Source organism: Xenopus laevis, chromosome 7L (assembly GCF_017654675.1).
Source record: "Xenopus laevis strain J_2021 chromosome 7L, Xenopus_laevis_v10.1, whole genome shotgun sequence".
In the NCBI taxonomy this organism is placed as follows: Eukaryota; Metazoa; Chordata; class Amphibia; order Anura; family Pipidae; genus Xenopus; species Xenopus laevis.
This window is the reverse complement of record NC_054383.1, coordinates 136532971-136550377: the sequence shown is the minus strand read 5'-3', so window position 1 is coordinate 136550377 and position 17407 is coordinate 136532971.

The following is a 17407-nucleotide window of genomic DNA, read 5'->3' as shown; positions in this document are numbered from 1 at the left end:
GCGTTTGGTTTTTTTTATTGAGGAACATCATACTTGCGGACCTACAAACATGGACACAGCAAGAAAGAGAATTGGGGGAAAAAATGCTTTCAACCTGAATAAATGGAACTGAATTCAAATGAGAAGTAGAGAATTAAGGAGCAGAATGCAGTGCGTGGCATTCATTTAAGAAATACAATAAACTCTTCTGCATCCATCTTGGGGAATAAAATAATGCTCAGAACTCCAGTAGGAACATAGAAAGTGTGCGTTATTAAGCATAGCAATGCAAGGATTGGCCCTGTATGCATTCATACAAGCCAAAGAAGAAATAAATGTCCATTTGATTTCAGCCAGGAGACAAACTAAAGTAATCTAAAGTCAGGAGATACAATAAAGTGATCTGATTTCAGCCAGAACACACAAAGTGCTTTGATTTCATCCATGAGATAAAGTTCTCTGATTTCAGCCAGGAGACAGACTAAAGAACTCTAATTTCAGCCAGGGGAGAAAATAAAGTGCTCTGATTTTAGCCAGGAAACACAATAATGTGCTCTGATTTCAGCTAGACGACAAAATAAAGTGATGTGATTTTAGTCAGGAGATAACGTTCTCTTATTTCAGCCAGGAGACAGAATAAATCATCTGATTTCAGCAAAAAAGATTTTAAGGCAGGACACACAAAATGCTCTGATTTCAACCAGGATATACAGTAAAGTGTATTGATTTCAGCCAGGAGACAGAATAAATTATCTGATTTCAGACAGGAGATTTCAACCAGGACACACAATAAAGTGCTCTGATTTCAGCCAGGAGACAGAATAAATTATCTCATTTCAGCCAGGAGATTTTAAGACAGAACACACAATAAAATTCTTTGATTTCAGCCAGGAAACAGAATAAATGCTCTGATTTCAGCCAGGGGATTTTCAGCCAGAACACACAATAAAGTGCTCTGATTTCAGCCAAGAGATTGTGTAAATGCTCTGATTTCATACATGAGATTTTCAGCCAGAACACACAATAAAGTGCTCTGATTTCATCCAGGAGACAGAATAAATGCTCTGATTTCATCCAGGAGATTTTCAGCCAGATCACAGAATGAAGTGCTCTGATTTCAGCCAAGAGACCGTATAAATACTCTGATTTCATACAGGATATATTCAGCCAGAACACACAATAGAGTGCTTTGATTTCAACCAGGAGACATAATAAATGCTTTGACTTCAGCCAGATTTTCAGCCAGAACATACAATAAAGTGCTTTTATTTCAGCCAGGAGTTTAAATAAATGCTCTGATTTCAGCCAGGAAGCAAAATAAAGTGCTCTGATTTCATCCAGGAAACAGAAAAATGCTTTGATTTTTAGCAAGGAGATTTTCAGACAGAACGCACAATAAAGTGCTCTGATTTCAGCCAGGAGACAGAATAAATGCTCTGATTTCAGCCAGGAGACTTTCAACCAGAACATACAATGAAGTGCTCTAATTTCAGCTAGTAGACAGAATGAATGCTCTGATTTCAGACAGGAGATTTTAAGATAGGGCACACAACAAAAGTGCTCTGATTTCATCCAGGAGATAAAGTGCTCTGATTTCAGCCAGGAGACAGAATAAATGCTTTTAGTTCAGCCGGAAGACTTTCAACCAGAACATAAAATAAAGTGCTCTGATTTCATCCAGGAGACAGAATAAATGCTCTGATTTCAGCCTGGAGATTTTCAGCCAGATCACACAATAAAGTGTTCTGATTACAGACAGGAGACAGAATAAATGCTCTGATTTCAGACAGGAGATTTTCAGCCAGAACACACAATAAAGTGCTCTGATTTCAGCCAAGAGACAGATTAAATGCTCCGATTTCAGCAAGGAGATTTTCAGATAGGGCCCATAATAAAGTGCTCTGATTTCATCCAGGAGATAAAGTTCTCTGATTTTAGCCAGGAGACAGAATAAATGCTCTGATTATAGCCAGAACACACAATAAAGTGCTCTGATTTCAGACAGAAGACCGAATAAATTCTCTGATTTCAGCCAGGAGATTTTCAGCCAGAACACAATAAAGTGCTCTGATTTCAGACAGAAGACCGAATAAATGCTCTGATTTCAGCCAGGTGATTTTCAGCCAGAACACAATAAAGTTCTCTGATTTCAGACAGAATACACAATAAAGTGCTTTGGTTTCAGCCAGGTGACAGAATAAATGCTCTGATTTTAGCCAGAACACACAATAAAGTGCTCTGATTTCAGACAGAAGACCGAATAAATGCTCTGATTTCAGCCAGGAGATTTTAAGACGGATCACAATAAAGTGCTCTGATTTCAGCCATAACGCACTATAAAGAGCTCTGATTTCAGCAAGGATATAAAATAGAGTGTTCTGATTTCAGCCAAGAGACACAATAAAGTGCTCTAATTTCAGCAAGAGAACAGGATAAAACACTCAGATTCCAGCCAAGGAGTAACGTGCTCTGCTATTGGGCACTAAATAAAGTGATTTGCATTTAGTCAGAGAACACAATACAGAGATAATATAGATAATAGGAAAACACAATTTTAGGATTTGACTGCTACTGAGTCCACCACAAAAGATTAACCTGTATCCAAATCTTAATTTGTATATGCAAATTAAGGGACAATTCCCATGATAATTAATGTTTGGTAATGCACTTACAGCCAGTGTAGTTGTTTTTGGGGATGCAACAAATCCAGGATTCGGTACGGGATTCGGTTCGGGATTCGGTCTTTTTCAGCAAGATTCGAATTTGGCCAAATCCTTGTGCCTGTCTGAACTTAATCCAAAACCTAATTTGTATATGTAAATTAGTAAAAAATTCCAATTTTCTCCCTTCCTGGCCCAATTTGCATATGCAAATTAGAATTCAGTTCAGTATGTGGCTGAATCTTTCACAAAGGATTCTGGGATTCGGTGCATCCCTAGTTGTGTTACATGTTGTTGCTTTTTATAACAAGCCAATTCCATAAACTATTGATTATCTCATTAGAACTATGAACTTCCTAACATCCTAACTAGTGATGGGGGAATAGTTACATAGTTACATAGTTAAATTGGGTTGAAAAAAGTCAAAGTTCATCAAGTTCAACCCCTCCAAATGAAAACCCAGCCCCATACACACACCCCTCCCTACTGTCACATAAATTCTATATCCCCATATCTATACTAACTATAGAGTTTAGTATCACAATAGCCTTTGTATTATGTCTGTCCAAGAAATCATCCAAGTCCCTCTTATAGTCATTAACTGAATCATCACCCGGCAGTGCATTCCCCAACCTCACTGTCCTGACTGTGATGAACCCCCTACTCTGTTCCTTTAAATGAAAGTTCTTTTCCTCTAGTCTGAAGGGGAGGCCTCTGGTACGTGATTCTCTTTATGGGTAAAAAGGTCCCCTGCTATTTGTCTATAATGTCCTCTAATGTACTTGTAAAGTCTAATCATGTCCCCTCACAAGCGCCTTTTTTCCCCCAGAGAAAACAACCCCAACCTTGTCAGTCTCCCCTCATAATTTAACTCTTCCCTCCCTCTAACCAGTTTAGTTGCACTTAGTCTCTGCACTCTCTCCAGCTCATTTATATCCCTCTTAAGGACTGGAGTCCAAAACTGCCCCCATACTCCAGATGAGGCCTCACCAGGGACCTATAAAGAGACACAATTATGTTTCATCCCTTGAGTTAATGCCCTTTTTTATACAAGAACTTTATTTGCTTTAGTAGCCACAGAATGACACTTCCCAGAATTAGACAACTTGTTATCTACAAATAGGGATATAGCGAACTGTTCGCGAACTTCGAACATCCGAAAATCGTTCGATTCGAACGATCGAAGGATTTTAATCGTTCGATTTTAGCGATCGAATGGTCGAATGGTCGAACGATTTTGACGCGAACGCCTATTGGCGAACGTCGCGCGACGTTCGCGAACTTGCGGCGGACGCGAACAGTCGAAGTTCGCGCGAACTAGTTCGCCGGCGAACAGTTCGCTACATCCCTATCTACAAAGACCCCAAGATCCTTCTCATTTAAGGAAACTCCCAACACACTGCCATTTAGTGTATAACTTGCATTTATATTATTTTTGCCAAAGTGCATAACCTGCATTTACCACCACTCTTTGTAGTCTATCTTTTAGCCAGTTCTCTATCCAGGTACAAATACTATGTTCCAGGCCAACATTCCTTAATTTAACCAGTAACCTTCTGTGTGACACTGTATCAAATGCTTTAGCAAAGTCTAAGTAAATCACATCCACTGCCATCCCAGAATCGAGGTCTCTACTTACCTTCTCATAAAAAGAAATTAAGTTAGTCTGGCAAGATCTATTACGCATAAAACCATGCTGGCACAAACTCATAGTATTATGATTTGCTATGAAGTCCAGTATCTTATCCTTTATTAACCCTTCGAAAAGCTTTCCTACCACTGACGTCAGACTAACTGGCCTATAGTTTTGAGGCTGAGAATGGGATCCTTTTTTGAATAGAGGCACCACATTAACAATTTGCCAGTCCCTTGGCACTATGCCAGATCTCAATGAATCCTGAAAAATGAATTAAAGAGGTTTGGCAATCACAGAGCTAAACTCGCTAATTTCCCTGGGATGAATACCATTTGGCCCTGGACCTTTGTTAATCTTAACATGTTCTAGTCTCTTTTGAATTTCATCATGTGTGAACCATGCATCATTAGTTGTATTACTAGAATTGGGACTGTTAAGAAGGAAACCTTCACTTACTGGTTCCTCATTTGTGTAGACAGATGAAAAATATGAGTTTAGAATCTGCGCTTTTATTTTGTTTTCATCAACCAGCTGACCCCCCTCTGATAGTAACGGTCCCACCCCTTCCTGCTTCATTTTTTTAATATTAACATATTTAAATTCACAGTCACATGTTTCATCCCACCAGGTCTCAGTGATACCAATTATATCATAATATTTAGAGCAAATAATTCTAGGTCTCCCATTTTACCTGACAAACTCCGTGCATTTGCAGCATACAGCGGAGGTTACTACTTTTACTTTTGAAATTTGCATTACTTAGTGGAGAATTATACGTTAAGTTAGTATTATTCTGTTTTCCTTGTAACAGAGGGACCTCCTTAGCTGGTAAACTATATGCCCCCCTCACTCCTCCCCCAAGACCCCTTACTAACCCCACTGCCCCATCTACACTAGCTCCCCCATAATTCTTTATCTCACCCCCCCTTGCCTAGTTTAAACACTCCTCCAACCTCTTAGCCATTCTTTCCCCTAGCACTATGGACCCCCTTCCATTGAGGTGCACACCGTCACGACTGTATAGGTTGTACCCCAACGAAAAATCAGCCCAGTGCTCTAGGAACCCAAACCCTTCCTTCCTGCACCAAGACTTGAGCCACACATTTAGCTCCCTAAACTCCCGCTGTTTTCCTAAACTTGCACGTGGCACAGGCAAAATTTCAGAAAAGATGACATTGGAAGACCTTTCCTTGATCTTAGAGCTTAGATCCCTGAAATCATTCTTCAAGGTCTTCCATCTCCCATTTATTTTGTCATTAGTACCGATATGCACTAAGACAGCTGGGTCGTGCCCAGCCCCACCCAATAATTTGTCTGATCAACCACATGCCGAACCCTGGCACCAGTTAGACAGCAAACTGTTCGGTTGTAGCGATCCGGACGATAAATTCCCCTATCCACTTTCCTAATAATTGAGTCTCTGCTTAGGCCTGACTCTACTCTCCTCCCCACCACTATTCGGACGCCCATTGACTTTAACGCCGGCGTCAAAATTGATGCAGGCGTCAATTTTCGAGCTTCACGAATTTATTCGCCAATCACTAACCCTAACAAATAAAGTGCATACAAAAGGTAAGTACCGGCAGCAACTGATATAAAGCAATGGGGAGTATGTAGACCTGACACCAACATCCGTACAAATAACAAAAGAAAATTTAGAAAAACTAAAACTTCAGATAATAGATCTATAAATAATAAATATGGAAAATGTAAAAAAAAAAAGTGTTCCTGCAGACCTTATCAGTAGTCACATTAATACACCAAAATGTACACCACTGAATATATTAGCAAATAGTGGCCGGCCTGGGACCCACTGGTTCGGGTCGGCTCCTGCACAAAATCTTCGGGAACCACTTCCAGCTTCCGGCGCCTAAATTTATAGACTCGCCCCTGTCCCTTTTGTGATGTCACTGTGGGGCAGGTCTATAAATAGAGGAAGAATGGGGGTTGTGCCGGATACGGGTTTGGAGGGAGGAGGGTTCGGGTTGAGTGCGGGTCAGGAATTTCAGGACACACCAATCAAAGCAAGATGGATATAGTCCACCCAACGAGTCAAAAACCTCAACAAGGTCTTGTCAATCATCCAGTCTTCAGTGATAAAGTATAGTAACGCAGGAGTAGGTCCGGGGTTCATCCCCCCAAAAGTTACAAAGGTATTGTAATGCTGGGGATGTTCACAGGGGTGCATCGCTAATGAGGCGAGTTGAGGCTGTCGCCTCTGGCGGCAGCGCCCCACTAGGTACCAGGGGCAGCAAAAATGCTGCTCCTGGTACTTTAAGAGCGAATTTCCGGGGGAGGGGGGGGAGCAGCAACTGCTTCTGCCTCAGGCGGCGGAGGGGCCAGGATCGCCCCTGGATGTTCAGACCACGAACGTTCAGATATTGATCATATGTTTTAATGCAAAGATTTTAAACACATTCAGATTTTAAATTGTAGGATTAAAGCTGTAAAAATAACAAATCAGATCATGTTCTGGCCATTAAAGAGGTTGTTCACCTTCCAAACACTTTTTTTTTTCAGTTCAATTGTTTTTGGATTTTACACCAGAAATAAAGGCTTTTTCCAATTACTTTCCATTTTTTTCAAAATCTAAGATTAAAGTTGAATGTCTCTGGTGTGTGAGTCTGGCAGCTCATGCGCCGAAAGTCACGAAGTTGCCGAAAAAAGAAATCGGAAAACTTTGTGACTTTCAGCACATGCGCAGTAGAGCTGAAGCGGCAAATGCTCCTACTGCGCATGTGCCGCCAAACGCCGGGCAATCCTGGAAGAAGACCGCACTGGAGACGATGACGCCTGTGAACTCTGTGGACAGGACCTGTGCCAAGGGGTAAGTAGCAACTTTGGGGCATTTGCCTGGGGTGGAGGAAGGAGGGGGGCAACACAGGGGAGGGCGGAGGAATTTTAGTGCCGAAGGGGTTTAGTTCTCCTTTAATACAAAAAATAGCAGCTGATTCCAGATCCAGTAAAATAAAATACTAGTTCTTGATAAGCATAAAATGGAGCAGTGCCGCTTCTGCCTGATGCGTTTCGGGCTTCCTTTGCCTTAATCATAGGCATGCAGTAGTAATAGAGCACGCCCTTAGATAAGAGAAATCAAATTCTCTCACATACTTGACACCATCTCATGTCACACGCCTGCCTTTGTTTTGTGACGTGTTTTCATTCGTTCTTACTTTCCCTTTTCTTTCTCCCCTTCTCCTCGCTCCTATTTTGATCTCCCTAGATGGATAGAGGGGAAAGTGTCGGAAATATTATTAAAAAAGAAACTATTAAGAAACGAAATAATGAAGACCAATTGAAAATATGCTAAAAGTTAACTTAAAGGTGAACCATCTCTTTAAAGGGATACTGTCATGGGAAAAAAAAGTTCAAAATGAATCAGTTAATAGTGCTGCTCCAGCAGAATTCTGCACTGAAATCCATTTCTTAAAAGAGCAAACAGATTTTTTTATATTCAATTTTGAAATCTGACATGGGGCTAGACATTTTGTCAGTTTCCCAGCTGCCCCATGTCATGTGACTTCTGCCTGCACTTTTGGGGGTATATTTATCAAAGAGTGAAGTTAATAGTGAAGTTCCAGCACTAGGGTGAAATTCCGCAGCTCTCAATTCATTTCTATGGCATTTTTATAGGCGTATTTATCAAAGGGTGAACTTTCACTTTTCACCCGTTGATAAATACGCCTTTCAAAATCCCATAGAAATGAATTGAGAGCTGCGGAATTTCACTCTAGTGGCGGAACTTCACTCTTTGATAAATTTACCCCTAGGAGATAAATGCTTTCTGGCAGGCTACTGTTTTTCCTTCTCAATGTAACTGAATTTGTCTCAGTGGGACCTGGATTTTACTATTGAGTGTTGTTCTTAGATCTACCAGGCAGCTGTTATCTTGTGTTAGGGAGCTGTTATCTGGTTACCTTACCATTGTTCTGTTGTTTGGCTGCTGGGGGGGAAAAGGGAGGGGGGTGATATCACTCCAACTTGCAGTACAGCAGTAAAGAGTGACTGAAGTTTATCAGGAACTTCACTATTAACTTCACTCTTTGATAAATATACCCCCCAAAGTGCAGGCACAAGTCACATGACTGGGGGCAGCTGGGAAATTGACAAAATGTCTAGCCCCATGTCAGATTTCAAAATTGAATATAAAAAAATCTGTTTGCTCTTTTGAGAAACGGATTTCAGTGCAGAATTCTGCTGGAGCAGCTCTATTAACTGATTCATTTTGGAAATTTTTTTCCCATGACAGTATCCCTTTAACCATACTAGACAATATGCTGATGGAATGGATTTTGATCTCCATAGATGCAAGACGAGGGGGCAAAGGCCGTCCCCATAGAGGATCCACATCTGTGTAGATAGTAACCACTGGGAAGTAGTTGTGGCTCAACAAATAATCTAACGGCAGCATCGAAAACGTAACACAATCCCGATACAGTTATCAAATCTTTAATACTGACAGGCTGGGGCTCATCAGTGCAAAGTCTGTAGATTGGGCTGATCAACAGCTGCCCTGGAACCTACTGTAACAGCCATTGGGTGAGATTTAGCCTATAGGGGATTCCTCTAGAATTGAAGTTTTATGAGTGAAGCTGGGTTTTCTTCCCAGGATTCCCTCTGCTTTGCATATAAATGAGTAGATGGTCTCCCCGCACTAATTGCTCTTCCTGCGCACATTCCTATATGTTATATATTATATATTATATATTATAGATGGTTCATGTCATAAAGGATTGTCAGGAGCTTTTGAGGTGATCTAGTCATGAAGAAGCTTACATTATAAATAGTGCAGAGATATCAGATCCAGCGTCTAAATTATTAATATAAATTTTAGAATGCTTGGGGTGGGGGGAGTTATAGAGACTTTGTAAGTTCAATATTACATAAGACATATGTTTCAATTATACCCCAAAGGGCTTACTCGTTTATCTGGTTATACAAGATACGTTTCCGTATTTTTTTTAAAGCATAAATGCTTAATGGCAGCTGAGATTCTAGCTATCTGTATAACAGAACATTCTGTCCCAGTGGCTGCACAGATCCTATCTGATCCCCATTGTAAGCAGCAGTCCTGTCCTGCTTTATGGCAGCTGAGATTCTAGCTATCTGTATAACAGAACATTCTGTCCCAGTGGCTGCACAGATCCTATCTGATCCCCATTGTAAGCAGCAGTCCTGCCCTGCTTTATGGCAGCTGAGATTCTAGCTATCTGTATAACAGAACATTCTGTCCCAGTGGCTGCACAGATCCTATCTGATCCCCATTGTAAGCAACAGTCCTGTCCTGCTTTATGGCAGCTGAGATTCTAGCTATCTGTATAACAGAACATTCTGTCCCAGTGGCTGCACAGATCCTATCTGATCCCCATTGTAAGCAGCAGTCCTGTCCTGCTTTATGGCAGCTGAGATTCTAGCTATCTGTATAACAGAACATTCTGTCCCAGTGGCTGCACAGATCTTATCTGATCCCCATTGTAAGCAGCAGTCCTGTCCTGCTTTATGGCAGCTGAGATTCTAGCTATCTGTATAACAGAACATTCTGTCCCAGTGGCTGCACAGATCCTATCTGATCCCCATTGTAAGCAGCAGTCCTGTCCTGCTTTATGGCAGCTGAGATTCTAGCTATCTGTATAACAGAGCAGTGTGTTCCATAGTACAGAACAACTATTTTTTTGCACTGGAAAAGTAACTAGGGATTGTTGCAGCAGAAGAGACAATCAGGTTTTTAATTTTTCTATTTATGATTTAGGGTGGGGGGCATTTGCATAGATAACCATTACTAAAAGGCATGAAGGTTTGTGAGCGCGGGATCGGCCAATGTGATATTTGCAGATAAGAGAAATATAATTTCTGACGAATCTCACATACTTGATCCATCTCATGTCACGCGCCTGCCTTTGTTTTGTGTTTTCATTCATTTTTACTTTCCCTTTTCTCCCCCCCCCCTTCTCCTCGCTCCTATTTTATCTCACTAGGCGGATAGAGAGGAGGGGAAGTTTAATCTGCGGACAGTTTTCTTTTCTTTTTAATGTGTTTTTTCTTCGGGGAGGTTGGGGCCAACAGCGGCCGTATCTGCTTCGCTTGTGTATTTTAAAGGCAGCGGACAAAAATCAAAATATTTGAAAATGTATTTCATGGTAATTATGTCGGATTTTCTGGCTGGGTGACAGTACTGAAAGGCAGACTGAATGCCTTAATTTGTATAGAAATTGTAATCATTTGTTCATTTCAAGGTGAAAATTGCATTTTTTAATTTAAATTGTATCCTGCCTGATAGTCTATTATGCAGTGAAATTGTCTGTACGTATCAGAACGTCACGGCTGTTACTGAGCCACTTATTTGCCTCATTCGCTTTGTACACAGTCGCTGCTTGCGCTTAGGGCTCGCTGGCCACATTGGCCGGGGAAAGGGGGGGCGCATATATTTTCACTTGCCTTGGAATGTTTTCCTAAGAATTTGGGTATTGAGTTGTTTTTTTTATATATGAGAAATGGAAAGAATTAATGTCGTCCCTTGTCCGAATAACAGGGATATTAAAATAAATAGTGCAGGTGTTTCTTATTTACGCCCCACATGTTGCGTTGGTATCGCTCAGCCACTCTGAGCCTTTCAGTAGCCGCGGGTATTATATGGGTAGCCCATTCTGAGAGCTCATTGATTGCTACAAGCTTCATAGAAATCAATCATTTAAGTACTTACCTGAGGCCGCTATATGTTGAGTAAATAACGATAAAGGCATGCTATAATCCCCTTTTCTAGAGTATAGAACTCCAAGATTGTATACATATCAACTGCTCAACTGCAGCCTCCAGCTTAATAGCCAAGCAGATATTCTATATGGCAGCTCCTGCTCTTAATGTCTAATATTTACCCTCATACTGTGTGACAAATCAGCATGGCATTACAAAAAATCAATATGGCACCTCCTCCTCCCATATGTATAAATACAAATATACAGAGAAGGAATGTTCTGGGCACACAATAAGCTATACCCTCATACTGTACTGTCTAAGGGAATCAATATGGCACCTCCTCCCATATGTATAAATACAAATATACAGAGAAGGAATGTTCTGGGCACACAATAAGCTATACTCTCATACTGTACTGTCTAAGGGAATCAATATGGCACCTCCTCCTCCCATATGTATAAATACAAATATACAGAGAAGGAATGTTCTGGGCACAAGCTATACCCTCATACTGTCATGTCTAAGGGAATCAATATGGCACCTCCTCCTCCCATATGTATAAATACAAATATACAGAGAAGGAATGTTCTGGGAACACAATAAGCTATACCCTCATACTGTACTGTCTAAGGGAATCAATATGGCACCTCCCTCCTCCCATATGTATAAATACAAATATACAGAGAAGGAATGTTCTGGGCACACAATAAGCTTTACCCTCATACTGTACTGTCTAAGGGAATCAATATGGCACCTCCTCCTCCCATATGTATAAATACAAATATACAGAGAAGGAATGTTCTGGGCACACAATAAGCTATACCCTCATACTGTACTGTCTAAGGGAATCAATATGGCACCTCCTCCTCCCATATGTATAAATACAAATATACAGAGAAGGAATGTTCTGGGCACACAATAAGCTTTACCCTCATACTGTACTGTCTAAGGGAATCAATATGGCACCTCCTCCTCCCATATGTATAAATACAAATATACAGAGAAGGAATGTTCTGGGCACACAATAAGCTATACCCTCATACTGTACTGTCTAAGGGAATCAATATGGCACCTCCTCCTCCCATATGTATAAATACAAATATACACAGAAGGAATGTTCTGGGCACATAATAAGCTATATCCTCATAGGGCATGTGAACTGAGAAATATATATAATGTGTGGAAGGCTTCCCAGGAATTTTGAGAGAAAATGAAGGGAGCAGGTTGGCCAATCATAATCACAGTTTATTCCCAGAGGAATATATTTGTTGATGCCCAATGAGGGGCCTGGATGTTCCATGGGGAAATTGTAATATACGTGAAAAATAATCATCAAGATTCTTTCAGAGGAAACTTCTCTTTTTAGCTAATTTGGTATTATTTTTTTTTTCCAAGAGCTCTGTCTCATTAGCCTGTTCTGCCCAATTCCGGCCCAGCTGAGCAACTGTCACTTTAAGTCTGGCCCCAGCTGTGAGCCGCCGCTCGGCTTTGGGAGAAGAGACCAAATTAAGTTCCGTGCGGCTGTGGATGGAGGGCCAGATGCGCGGGGAAACAGGCTGCTTATGTATTCATGAGCTACGAGGCGGATAAATAAAAGGATTCATTACCGAGGGAAGTGTTACTAATGACATATACCTGCCTCCGCTCCCCTCCGAAAATCTAATGCGACACAGTCAGATGGAAAATGCGTTCTCTTTATCCCGGATCCTCCGCTCAATGGGAAATTTCCACTGCCGGCCTCCAGCTAATTCTCTATTCACTAAAGGCCACGTTTACAATTCCGCCGCTATTATGTCCTACCAGGGCCTCTGTAGCCTCGGTCGCGACCTTACGATTAGCTGCAAATTGGAAATGGGTCAGTTCAGCGAGGGAAATGGGATCGGGATTCATATCCCCTCTTCTCAGGCTGAGGTTTCGGTGAGTTGCAGGACACACAATGTACAATCAATTAGCTTTGTGTTACTATAGTGTAACGTTGCAGCTCAGGGTGGAGAATGACACAATTCCAATTGCTCAACTGGAACAACCTTTCTCATTCAAGAACAGCAATGAGGCCTGGTTCTGTATTAGTCTTTTACTGTCGCCATTAATGCTCCTCAGGGGCCCCCACACCATCCCCCGGGCCCCCCAGCTGCAAAGCCCTCCAGTTCAGACATTCCTAATGGGGCCCATCATAAGCCCCAGAATCCACAGATTTCCATTATCGGCCTGCCCCCTCCACAAAAAGTTTGTTCTCATTGGGCCTTAGGGTAAGGTTGGTTAAAGGAGAACTAAAGCCTAACTACAGAAGTAGGTAGAAATGTTGTACATGATGTTTTGTGCTTCTGTACCAGCCCAAGGCAGCGACAGCCCTTTAGCAGTAAAGATCTGTGTCTCCAAAGATGCCCCAGTAGCTCCCCATCTTCTTTTCTGCTGATTCACTGCACATGCTCTGTGCTGCTGTCACTTACTGAGCTTAGGGAGCCACTCACAATATACAGTACACATAGAATAGAAATGTCACAATATAAGGCTGATTAGTAATTAATACACATAATTACTACATGGCAGCACAGAAACCAGTGCAATTAGCATCAGAATTTAATAATCAGCAAACCTGTAGCATCAGCTTATATTACAGCCAGGGAAGCTCATTTTCTGCTGGATAATTAGTGACGAGCCCTAAGCTTAGCTTCTCAACAGCCAATCAGAGCCCACTGAGCATGTGAGTGTCACAGACACTTTCCAAGATGGTGACCCCCTGTGACAAGTTTGAAGTCCTGGATCATTGCTGCTATTGACAAGCTCAAACTTTAGCCTCGTGCAATAAGTTCACTATATCAAATAGGACATTTTTAGCCACATTTTTAGGGTTTAGTTCTCCTTTAATGACTTGGGATGGAAAACCCTGCAAAGAGAAATAAAGGAATGTATGGGACATCCGCAGATTAAAAAAGTGAACAAGACTTGCAGTCCAAACGAACACAACAATAGAATGTTTTCATGGTCAGACTGGGGGGCCACCAGGGCTGCTGTCTCAGAGCGACCCGTCCCTAAAACCTTGCGGCCCTACACCCAGGCCTATATGACCCTGTCACAAATGCAGCGTCCTCCAATATAAAGTGTATTCTAATGTCAGAGGATTCTTATATCCCGTGATATGAAGGAATCTCTATTCACTTTCCCATGGTGCCCTGTCAGGTCAGGGTGAGGCTCCACATGAAATGAAATCATCTGGGGTAAATGGAATTATTAGGGGAGCTGAACGTTGACTGTCGTATTAGCTCTTCACTAGGGAAGGGTGTTCCTCGACCCTCCCGAAAAGAGGTGATACCTGCAAGAAAGAAGGATATATATATATATATAGTCATATATATAGTCAGGTTGGGTCTCAGCTCTCTGCATGTCTATTCACCTCTTTCTTCCAGATCTTGTTTAAAAGAATAAAACTGTTTATTTCAGTTTATTTCAGTTTATTTTATACATCCAGCTTCAATCCCATTTGACTGGATTATTGGGAGCCTCAGTAGAGTTTTGGTTTCACTCCGTATTGTGCTGTGACACCATGTTGGTTTGTAGTTTCCTTCATTGGAAGATCTGGAAAGACTTTGCCAATGTGGGATGGAACTTGGAATAACTGGATCTCAGTCTGATGTTCTGCTGTGGATCCAGTTTGTGAAATAATTAGATTTGTGGATCTGTTTCCATTCAATAATATAGATGTACTCTGGCTGGTGGCAGAGGTTGCAGGGTTCCTGGGCATGTTCCTCCAGGCTGATGGGAGGTGCAGTTCAGTTGAGTAGAGGAAGAAGAAGAAAGCTGAATGATAGTTGCACTAGAGCACTAGGGGTGCATATATACAAGTACACCACATAACATGAGAGGCACAGTATAAGCTCACACTCACACTCACACTCAATGAGGAGCCACTGTAAGGTCACATTACTGTGAGTAGGGGCCACACTTGTATCTGTTGGGGCCTTTGCCTGGACCTTACTGCATTTAGCATTTCTCTCTTTTTTGTCTCTCTTCTGCCTCTTTGTTACACTCTGTGAGGAACGTTGAGTCTTTTTGGGTAATGGGGTGATCTCTCCCCTCTATAGACATTCAATGAGGTGCTCTCACACACATTGGCTATGACATATACCCCACAGTCATTGCCATTGGGTTGCTGGTTCACCTTTAGATGTATCAGGCTTCCCAGAGGATCTGGGGCCACTTCCCAATAGTATTCCCGGATTTGTCTCTTCATGGAATTGCTGAGTTTGGGGGATTTAAAGCTGTTTATGATCTCCACTCTATCGGATCAGAAACGAGATGCCAACCAGTGGTTCCGATCTCTATCAAACTGGATCTGTACAGCTGGGCCGGGCACAGGTACAACCTGCCATTGGGCCTGGAAGAACATCAGCTTCTTTCTTTCTCCTGACAACTTCCTTGACTACTTGCTGGTCAGACTGGTGGGAAACCGACCAGCAGGTGGCGCTGTTGTAACACAATTCATTCATAGTAACAGTACATGTATCCCTTAATATCTTGGCATTAAAAAAAATATATAATAATAAATGTAAATGGCAAAAGTGCTTAGAATAGCCCCTTATCAATTTTACATTCACTTATGTTTAAGTTTTTCTTATCCTTTAAAATATTTTTTTCTCATTTCAGCCACTGTCATCTACCCTAGAAGGTTTGATCCACTCAGGAGTGGGGAACATGGAACATTAAAGGCAAAGCTTTGATTGGCCGGTGAGACCGGTGCTTCGGGTGGGAGACGTGTGAATATATAGGAAGGAAGGTGCCGTCAGTGACAAATATGATCACAGGTAAATGGTTAGGGCTCACAGATGGGCTTTACCTTGGCACGAGTTTGGTGATTTTATGGACATGAACGTGCAACTAAAAACACTCCTCTGTCTGCACTAAATTTCAACCCTAAACGGGATATGTACTTTTATGTGGCTTTCCCCCAAGAGAACCCTCTAATGCTGAGTGTCCCATGGAGAATGACTTATTCTGCCCTACCCTTGGGCACCTATTCCTACTAGGGATCCACCGAATCCACTATTTTGGATTTGGCCAAAACCCCGAGAAAGATTTGGTTGAATACTGAACCAAATTGGAATCCTAATTTGCATATGCAATTTAGGGGTGGGAAGGGGAAAACATTTTTTACTTCCTTGTTTTGTTACAAAAAGTCACGTGATTTCCCTCCCCGCCCCTGATTAGCATATGGAAATTAGGATTCAGATTCGGTGAATCCTGCTGAACAAGGCTGAATCCTGGTTGAATCCCGAACCGCATCCTGGATTCGTTGCATCCCTAATTGCTACCAGCAAAGAAATGCCTGAAAGCAAGTATAACATTTCCTATTGACTGGTAACTGTATGTGACTGCAAGTTCAACTGGAGTTTGGACTCAATATTCTCACTTGGACATTCCCAGGGCTACAGTCCAGCTGTACAAGTCGATACAGTCGGTGGTTATTCTGGTGAAGAGCAGTTGGTATGGAGGGTGTTGTCTCCATCTCCAGATCTCACTGTTCAGCACCTCCATAGAAACATCTATAAAGCCCCCGTCTCAGGTAAAGTCGATCCCGTCTTCCGCAATGCGACTCTGTTCCTCTGACATCACCGCACGTCCCCTAATCCCACTCTTCCTCGTGTTCCCGTCTCCGGGATTAACTGAAATAGACGTTGAATAGAAACTGTCATCCCTGTGCTGATACCCCGGTGTATCTGGTGTCACCCAACTCCCTCTGATTAATTCACACAATGTTCTCTCTCCTGTCGATATATTCCATGTTCCCCGCATTCCGCATTATATTATGTGTTAATATGGGGGGAAAATGACCCTTCTGATTTGTTTATACAAAGTCCAATATGTCACTAATGGGTTTCTGTGCCTGAGATATTCACTCGCTCACTGCCAGGATTATACAGACAAATAACTGATTATATTTTATTATTATTATTATATGTTACTGGGTACAGCTGTATATGAATCTAACCCCCAAATTCATGCAGTGTTTGATGTGTCTACAAGATATTTTTATAGGACCAGCTTATTTGTACCCTGGGTACCCCTGGAACTATAGCAGGGTGACACCCCAATGTTTCTATATATCTGTAACCTTGTTATGAGCTAAGGGGCCCCAGTCTGAAGGTGAGTTAGGGGGAGATTTGGGGTGAGTGATTATTTGTACCCTGGGTACCCCTGGAACTATAGCAGGGTGACACCCCAATGTTTCTATATATCTGTAACCTTGTTATGAGCTAAGGGGGCCCAGTCTGAAGGTCAGTTAGGGGGAGATTTGGGGTGAGTGCTTATTTGTACCCTGGGTACCCCTGGAACTATAGCAGGGTGACTGTTACCCCAATGTTTCTATATATCTGTAACCTTGTTATGAGCTAAGGGGGCCCAGTCTGAAGGTCAGTTAGGGGGAGATTTGGGGTGAGTGTTT